Here is an 8,207-nt window from a genome sequence, read left to right as displayed (position 1 = left end):
CTTTCCCTCCTTCTTCCCTTCTCTCTTTCTATCTTTCCCACCTTCTTCTCTTCTTTTTTCCTCCTTTCTGCCTTTCCCTCTTTCCTTCCTTCTTCCCTTCTCTCTTTCTTTCCCTCCTTCTTTCCTTCTCTTTCTTTCCCTCTTTCCTTCTCTCTTTTTATCCCCTCTTCCATTCCTTCCTTTTGTCCTTCTTTCCTTCTCTTTCTTTCCCCCTTTCCTTCCTTCTTTCCTTCTCTCTCTCTTCTTTCCTTCCGTCTTTCCTCCTTCTGTAGCCCAACTCTAGTGAGAAGGGTTTTAAACTTTAAACTCCTTCTCTCTTTGCCCCCCCCCCCGCAGGCCAGCTGGGGAAGGGAAGGGGAGGCTTTTGAAGATGCCTCCCCCCTTTGCTTCCCCTTCTGACATCTCGTCCGGTGATGTCAGGGGGCGTGGCATATGCTAATAGCCTAGTAGCTCATTAGTAGACCGTATGCTAATGAGCTCCTGCAGCTCTTTTTCTACGAAAAGACCCCTGGTCCTGTCTGCCCTGACAGCATCCCATTTGAATCTGCTAACAATGAAACCTGTGCCAAAGCCTCAGGCACAGCAACTGCCCCCCCCCCAGAAATGGTCTGCCATTTTGTGAACCTTTGCTTTTTCTGTTTGCTTATCATGTGTTCTGAAGCACATACGTCTTCCTGACTTTTTTTTAAAAAGTGATAAATTGTTCTCACTGCAGTAAGTCTGTCTCCTCTTACATGCATTATAACATATCATGCTACTAGGTCATGATTTCATTGCTTTGGGTATAGCATGAGTATAATAATATCTCAAGTTGTTATTCTCTAGAATAGCTCTGTATAGTCACTCTTCTGACATTTTACTTTGGGAGGGTAGGCACTGTACCATCAGGGTGGTCCCTAAATAGAAGGAAGCTACAGTGCGGAGATGTATATTTGCATATTAATTAATTAGAACCCAAGCTCCAAACCCTTCTATTCAACATAATTGTTATAACCAAACCAAATGAAAAAATATTGTGGAGTTGCCAGCCCCAGGCTGTGAAATGCCTGGACATCTGGGGGTGGAATCTGAGAAGAGTGTAGTTTGCTGAGGGAAGGGAGTTCAACAAGAATGTGAAGCTATAGAGTCCATTCCCTGAAGCTGCCATTTTCTCTGATCTCTGTAGTCTGGAAATTGGTTACAGTTCCAGGAGAAAGCCAGGCACCGCCTGGAGGTTGGCAACCCTACTATGTTTACTGAAGAGCTTTCTGTGCCCATTCATCAGAATCCTGCTTGACGTGGCTTAAAATTCATGGATGTCAGAGTGAGTGGGGAGGGTAACAGATGGGAACATATAGCTCACCAGTTAAAGTCTTCTCCTCAAGCACTATTCCTGGTGCCCCTGCCAGGGATGACTAGAGGGACTTTCTCAGTGATGTTGCCCACCTGTGGAATGCCTCCCCACCTTTTAGCTTATTACCTGCATTACTGGCATTTAGGCATTGTGCCAAAATGTTTTTGTTGACTCAGGCTGTATCTCCTTGCCCTGTTTTCTGCCTGCCTTTATATTGATCTTACTGGTTGCTGTTTTACAAGATTGGTGGTAGGTTTTATTATTGCTGTTTTAGTTTTATTGTTTTAATTATGATTTTATATTTTTATTTTATGAAGTTAGCCTCCTTGGGCATATTCTGTAGAGTGCAGAGTATAAATATTCTACATTAATTAATTTACCGAACAGCAGAGTTGAACAGATTTTGCTATCAAAGAGGCTCCCCCACCCATGAAAGCAACAGCAAGCAAGACAGAGGCTCAGTAGGACAGCACCAACACACCCCTTAACGTCTCTTGCCTCCCCACCTCCTAAAAAGGTGGGGGAAATGCCAGAGCTGAGCATCACACGTTTGAAGGCGGTGCTAACCTCCACTTCCCCAGATTGGCTGGGGGTAGAGCTACACAAGGAGGCTCTGCCTGCAGCCAGAGAGCTGTTTCTCCTTTTATTAGAGTCTTTGCTTTAGCTTAAAAGGGAAAGTCCTAGAGCGGCACAAGCCATGTTCAGCTTCAGAAAGAGCACAGTATCACGTGGAAGCTCTCCCAAATGGGGGGCATGCTAAGTTCTACCCCGGGGGGGGGCAGATCTCCATGTGGAAGCAGCCAGGATTGCACCATAGGTCTGTTTTCCCCACAAGTTTTGCCCAGTCATATTGCTGGCTCCCTGGCTTGTGAAGGTTCCATAAGCAGTGACTCCTCTGTTGTATGAGATGTTAGATTCTCTAGGGCTGTGAGGGGTGATCATTTCACTTGTCTGTAGCAGTAGGGAGCACTGCTGTTGGGATGGACAGACAGGGAATGGTTTTCCTTATATCCCTGAGGGAAATAATGCCAGGCCATCTGTGCTGTCTTTCCTCAACAATGGGCCTAGCATGGCTCCCTTAAGTAAAAAGACAAAAGCTGCCTCACTTTGGAGCATACAACTACATGTAAAATATAGTTCTGCCCTTACAGAGAAGGGAGGGAAGAAACACTCACATGCCAATTTCACTTAACAGGATAGGGGTTAGGTGATGACTCTCTTCACTCATTTTCTGCATGTTCAGTACAGAGGTGATTCTGTGTGGGTAACTGGACAGTCATTTCACACATTAAGAAGCAATCATGTTTGACATGGTTTCTCTAATATTATAATGGTGTTTAAAGGAAGAAACACATAACATTGTGAAAAGGAAATACATATCTCCAAATCTGCAGTGAACATGCTCCAGGAAGCTGATTGGCCATGGTTTGGGTACGTGCCCAATTTGTCTTCCTTTCACACTGCGCATGCTTTCCACAGCAAACATCAATATATATGCAGTGAACATTCTTTAATATTCTGAATAATGGATGAAAATTTGTAGACTTTTTAAAACAGACAACCTTGGTTTACATTTCCATGGGCAGTCCAATGCAGTCTAATGCAAATCTACAGCTTCTGCACGAAGAGGCATGAATGAATGTGTAGGAATGCCTGACCATTTATTTCAGCAGACAAAATTGATAATTGTTTATACATTATAGGTTCCTATACTCTTTTTAGGAAAATGAAAAACTCATTTGAGTAGTAGAGCTCCATAAGCAAACTGGAGCTCTTATGCATTTTTACAATAACTGGAACACGGAGATGTTGCATATCTCCATGGAAATTGTTCCCATTCTGTGTATCGATGGCTTGCAGTAATGGGAGCAGATGAATGAGTGCATATAAATGTAGAAAATTGCCCCATACAGATGCACCCTGATGTGCTGAAATTAAAATATTAAAAAGAAAACAGAGGAGACAATGCATTATGGATATAAATTAGGATTTAGCTTTGGTTTAGCATCCTGGCATGTGAGGGACAAACAAATCCCATTTTATCCAGGTACCTGTATTCAGTCATCCAGGATAAGGGGGGGTTTATTTTCAGCTGGTGTGAGGAAAGTATTTGCCTGCCATGGCAAATTAAAGTTTAATTCCAGCTTGACTGAATAGAGCAACCATATTGTAACTTTGGATGAATAAAGCCATTATATGAATTTTACATCCTCAGTGAAAAATATTTCCCGAGGTGGAATAATTACTTAAACAAGACAATTAGAATACCACCAATGCCACTGAAATTTACATTTTGATGAGCCTGTAAATAATTATCAACAATCAAATAAAAACTTGCAAAAATATTGCTTATCATAAAATCCAGAACCTTAATGAAAAATGTGCATCTGTGTATTGCAGAAACTGCAAAGAATGTTACATGTTTAATAGGAGTATGTTCATTTTCAATTTAGGTTCAAGTTTTCAAAAATATTTTTTCTTTTTTTTCATATTCATATTCTTGATTTGATTAGTCTATTAATTTTCAGAGTTTTCAATGGGAAATACGTTTCTGCCCATAACTTTTTGTTTCCCATCCAACTGGGATTCACTTCTCAGTGACTGCATCCCTTGCCCAAGGGGTCCTCCCTGCCAGATTACAATCAGATAGGAGAAAGGGTCTCTGCCTTTTTAGACAGTTAGCATCCATTAGTTGTTGTAGATTTTCCAGGCTGTATGGCCATGGTCTTGGCATTGTAGTACCTGATGTTTTGCCATCAGCTGTGACTGGCATCCTCAGAGGTATAACACAGAAAGATGTAGTACTCTCTGTGTCAATGTGAGAAGAAAAATGGTAGGCAGGTAATTTATATCTACTCAGGAAGGTGGGGTATGACTGAGTCATTATCTTATAGGAGTCCCCCAGGCTGTGACATGCTAATGGAGGAGCTTTCATGAGGAGGTTCTTTTGCATATGGATTGGCTGTTGAAATTCTAATCTTATCTGTAGTGCCGTTGTAAGATGTGGAGAATTTTGTGTTTTTCAGGACTGGAAACCATGTCCTATTTATTTTTAAACTCTTCTTTCCTGTTGAAATTGTGTTTATGTTTATGAATTTCAATGGCTTCCCTGTGTAATCTGACATGGTAACTGGATGTGTTGTCCAGCATTTCAGTGTCTTGGAATAAGATACTGTGTCCTGTTTGTGTTAGGCTATGTTCAGTCACTGCTGATTTTTCAGGTTGGCCAAATCTGCAGTGTCTTTCATGTTCTTTTATTCTTGTCTGGATGCTATGTTGTGTGCTCCTGATGTAAACCTGTCCACAACTGCTAAGTATGCGGTATACTCCTGCAGAAGTGAGGGTGTCTCTTTTGTCTTTTGCAGATCGTAGCATCTGTTGTATTTTTCTGGTGGGTCTGAATACTGTTTGTAGGTTGTGTTTTTTCATAAGTTTTCCCATCTGATCAGTGATTCCTTTGATATATGGCAAAAACACTTTTCCTGTGGGAGACTGTTTTTTCTCAGTCATTTGTTTTACCTTTGGTTTAATTGCCTTTCTGATTTCATTCTTGGAGTAGCCGTTTGCTTGAGGTACATGGTTTAGATGATTTACTTCATCATTGATAAAGTGCGGTTCTCATATCCATTTTGCACGGTATACTAATGTTTTGATTATGCCTCTTTTTTGCCAAGGGTGGTGATTGGAGTTTTTGTGTAAATAACAATCGTGTGAGTTGGTTTTCTGTAGACCTTGTGACCTAATTGAAGGTTAGCTTTGCGGATGACCATGATATCTAGAAATGGGAGTTTACCCTCGATTTCTTTTTCCATGGTGAATTGTATGTTGTTGAGGTGGTCTAAAAACTCCTTCAACTTTACCTCTCTGTGGCTCCAAATGATAAAGGTATCATCTACATACTGGAACCAGACTGTAAGTTTATAGGGTGCAGATTTCTAAAGTTAGCATTCACACTTGCACAACAGGCATAGACAGACATTTGCCAACCCAGCTCAAAATAACAGATACTACAGTAATCCTCATGAATGAGTACAACTGTTCATGTGTATGGAGGTGATAGATCTTCTCTGTCCTAGCGAGGCGGCTCGTCGGACTTGCTGGGTGAGTGCGTTGACAGCGGAGGGGCGGCCAGCGGTCGCTGGCTTCTCTTTGGCCCACTCACTAGCCACGTTCTGGGATGCTGCGGTTGCTCTCTGAGACAGTCATGCCTGCCTTTGTGCTCTGTTGTAGGCTGTCCTTGCTGCCCGCTCGCTTGCTGCTTGCAGCTTCTGCGGGTGTGACGGCACTGTTTTCTGGCTGGAGGGCTCGGGAGAGGCTCTCCCCCCCCCTTTCTGGAGATCAGCCCAGCCGTGCAAAACCAACCAGCTGGCAGCAAGATCCATCAGGGCCTTGGCAGGCAGGAATTACAACCAAGGGCCACAGGGCGCGTTGGAGATGCGACGGGGGAGTCCACGACTGAAGAAATCTTTCAGGACTTGAAAAAGAGACCTGCCTTATAACAGCGCAGGAAAGCAATCAGAGACGCTGCACTGGAGTGCATACATGGATTAGAGAAGGTGACAAGCAGCTACCAAACATTAGAACTATGAGGCCTAGAGAGTTAGATCATAATTAATTTGATGTTGAGGTTAGTTGGGGGTAACTATAGTAGGATAACTATTGCTATTGATTAAGGTCTAAATGTGTGTGTAATTAACTGAAGGGATGAATAGAGATTAAAATCATGCCAGATTAAAGTAGAGGAATGAACTTGTATGGGATTAATCAATTAATTACTAGGGACTAATTATCCTATTGGTTGTTTCTGAGTGAAATTGCTATCTAACAAATGGGTTTTTTTTTGGGAATATATAGTTAGTGCCATTGGGCAAAGTGGGATGTTATCACTGGTCTTTATATTTTTACTGACCAGTGTATGAGAGTGATTTTATCACCAAATTGTTAGAGTATTAGAATTAATTTATGTTAGGATAATTTAGGTTTCTCAAGCCTATCTAGGACGACCACCACGGCAGAGAGAATTGCTATAGTATCCCTACATTGCCACTTACCAAACAGTCTTTTAGTGGTCTGTGGCTTAGCGAAGACCATTAGTGGCGATGGCTGGCCAAGGGATAGCAGTGCTCATGGGGCGGGGAAAGTATAGCGGTGGGACTAGGCATAAATGTAAGGGAAGGGGACTGAGATACAGGAAGGCTCGGTCCCCTTTCCAGCCTACGTCCCATCCCAAAGGTAGTTGGCAGTGGGGCCTCTCTGTCATTGGTCTTGTACAGCACCAGGTCCATAAATAATAAGACCATGGTCCTTTGTGACTTCCTGCTGGAGCGGGATATGGACCTGGCATGTGTGACTGAGACCTGGGTGCAAGATGGGGAGACAGTGGCTCTCTCCCAGTTGGCTCCTCCCGGGTTCTCGGTCCTTCACCAATCACGGACTAAGGGGCGGGGGGGGAGGAGTGGCCCTGTTCATTCGAGAGGCTTACTCCTTCAGGGTGCTCCCACCGCCAAGGATCACGGGCATTGAGTCATCCTGGCATGAGAAGCCAGGGAGAGTTTGGCGATTGGGCTGGTGTACCGACCACCTAACACTCCGACTGATAGCCTGCTGTCCCTGATGGAGGCCGTATCAGGCTGGACACTGGAACACCCTAGACTGATAGTCCTGGGTGATTTCAATGTCCATGCCGATGATGCGACCTCTACTCAGGCAGCGGACCTGGTGTCATCCATGGCAGCACTGGAACTCCCCCAATATGTAACAGCCCCCACTCACCGAGCTGGGCACATATTCAATTTGATCTTTGCGGCGGGGGTAACAGTGGACCGGGTTACTGCTATGGCAGTCCCATGGTTGGACCACCATGCCCTGGGGGCTTGTCTGAACATCCCGCCCCAACCCTATTTAGGCGGCGAGCATATTTTAGCTCACCTGTGGAGCCAGATGGACCCAATGCGGCTTCAGATGGCTCTACAGGATCCGATGCCCCCTGGCGGCTTGCTGGATGAGCTTGTGGAGGACTGCCATAGCCAACTCTCCGCAGCCATCGACGAGATCACTCCCAGGCGCCCTATGCGCCCTCGCTCTAGGCTTGCCCCCGGTATATCCAGGAGTTGCGGCTTATGAAGCGAGAGCTACGACGGCTAGAGAGATGGTGGTGCCATGCTCGTGACAAAGCTACAAGAACATCCTATAGGACGCCTATGAGATCCTATGAGATGCCAGTCAAAGCCACAAAGAGAGAGTACTTTGCGGCTATGATTGCGTCTACGAGCTAGCGCCCACCCCAATTATTTAGAACGATTCAGTCTATAACAACCCTGCCACAGGGCAGGCCAAATGCTAGATAATTGGACATTGGCTGTGAGGCATTTGCGAGCGATTTCACAGATAAAGTCTTGTTGATCCGCTGCGACCTCCCCACCACAGTTGAAACAGTAAGTGAGCTCGAGGCCCCAAGCACATCTTCGATGTCAGTTTTGGATTACTTTGACCTGCTCAGCCTGGAGGAAGTTGACAGACTGCTCTTGACTGTACGCCCAACCACTTGCAGCCTGGATCCGTGCCCTTCCTGGCTTATTAAAGCTGGCCATGAAGGGTTGTGAGGCACCCGAAGGGATATTATCAACAAGTCCATCTTGGAGGGGCTGTTCTCGAGGGCGCTCAAGGAAGCGACGGTCCGCCCTCTCTTAAAAAAGCCGTCTCTGGACCTGGCCGAATTGGTGAACTATTGGCCGGTTTCCAACTTGCCCTATTTGGGCAAGTTAATTGAGAGGGCGGTGGCGTTACAGTTACAAAGGATGGATGACGCTTCCACGTTAGATAACCTTCCAGTCCGGCTTTCGCCCGGGACATGGGACGGAGACAGCACTGGTCA

The sequence above is a fragment of the Gekko japonicus genome, unplaced genomic scaffold, assembly GCF_001447785.1.
Source record: "Gekko japonicus isolate JY-2015 unplaced genomic scaffold, Gekko_japonicus_V1.1 scaffold1410, whole genome shotgun sequence".
NCBI classification, from domain to species: domain Eukaryota; kingdom Metazoa; phylum Chordata; class Lepidosauria; order Squamata; family Gekkonidae; genus Gekko; species Gekko japonicus.
The sequence above is the reverse complement of the archived record's forward strand: the minus strand, read 5'-3'. Positions refer to the sequence as shown.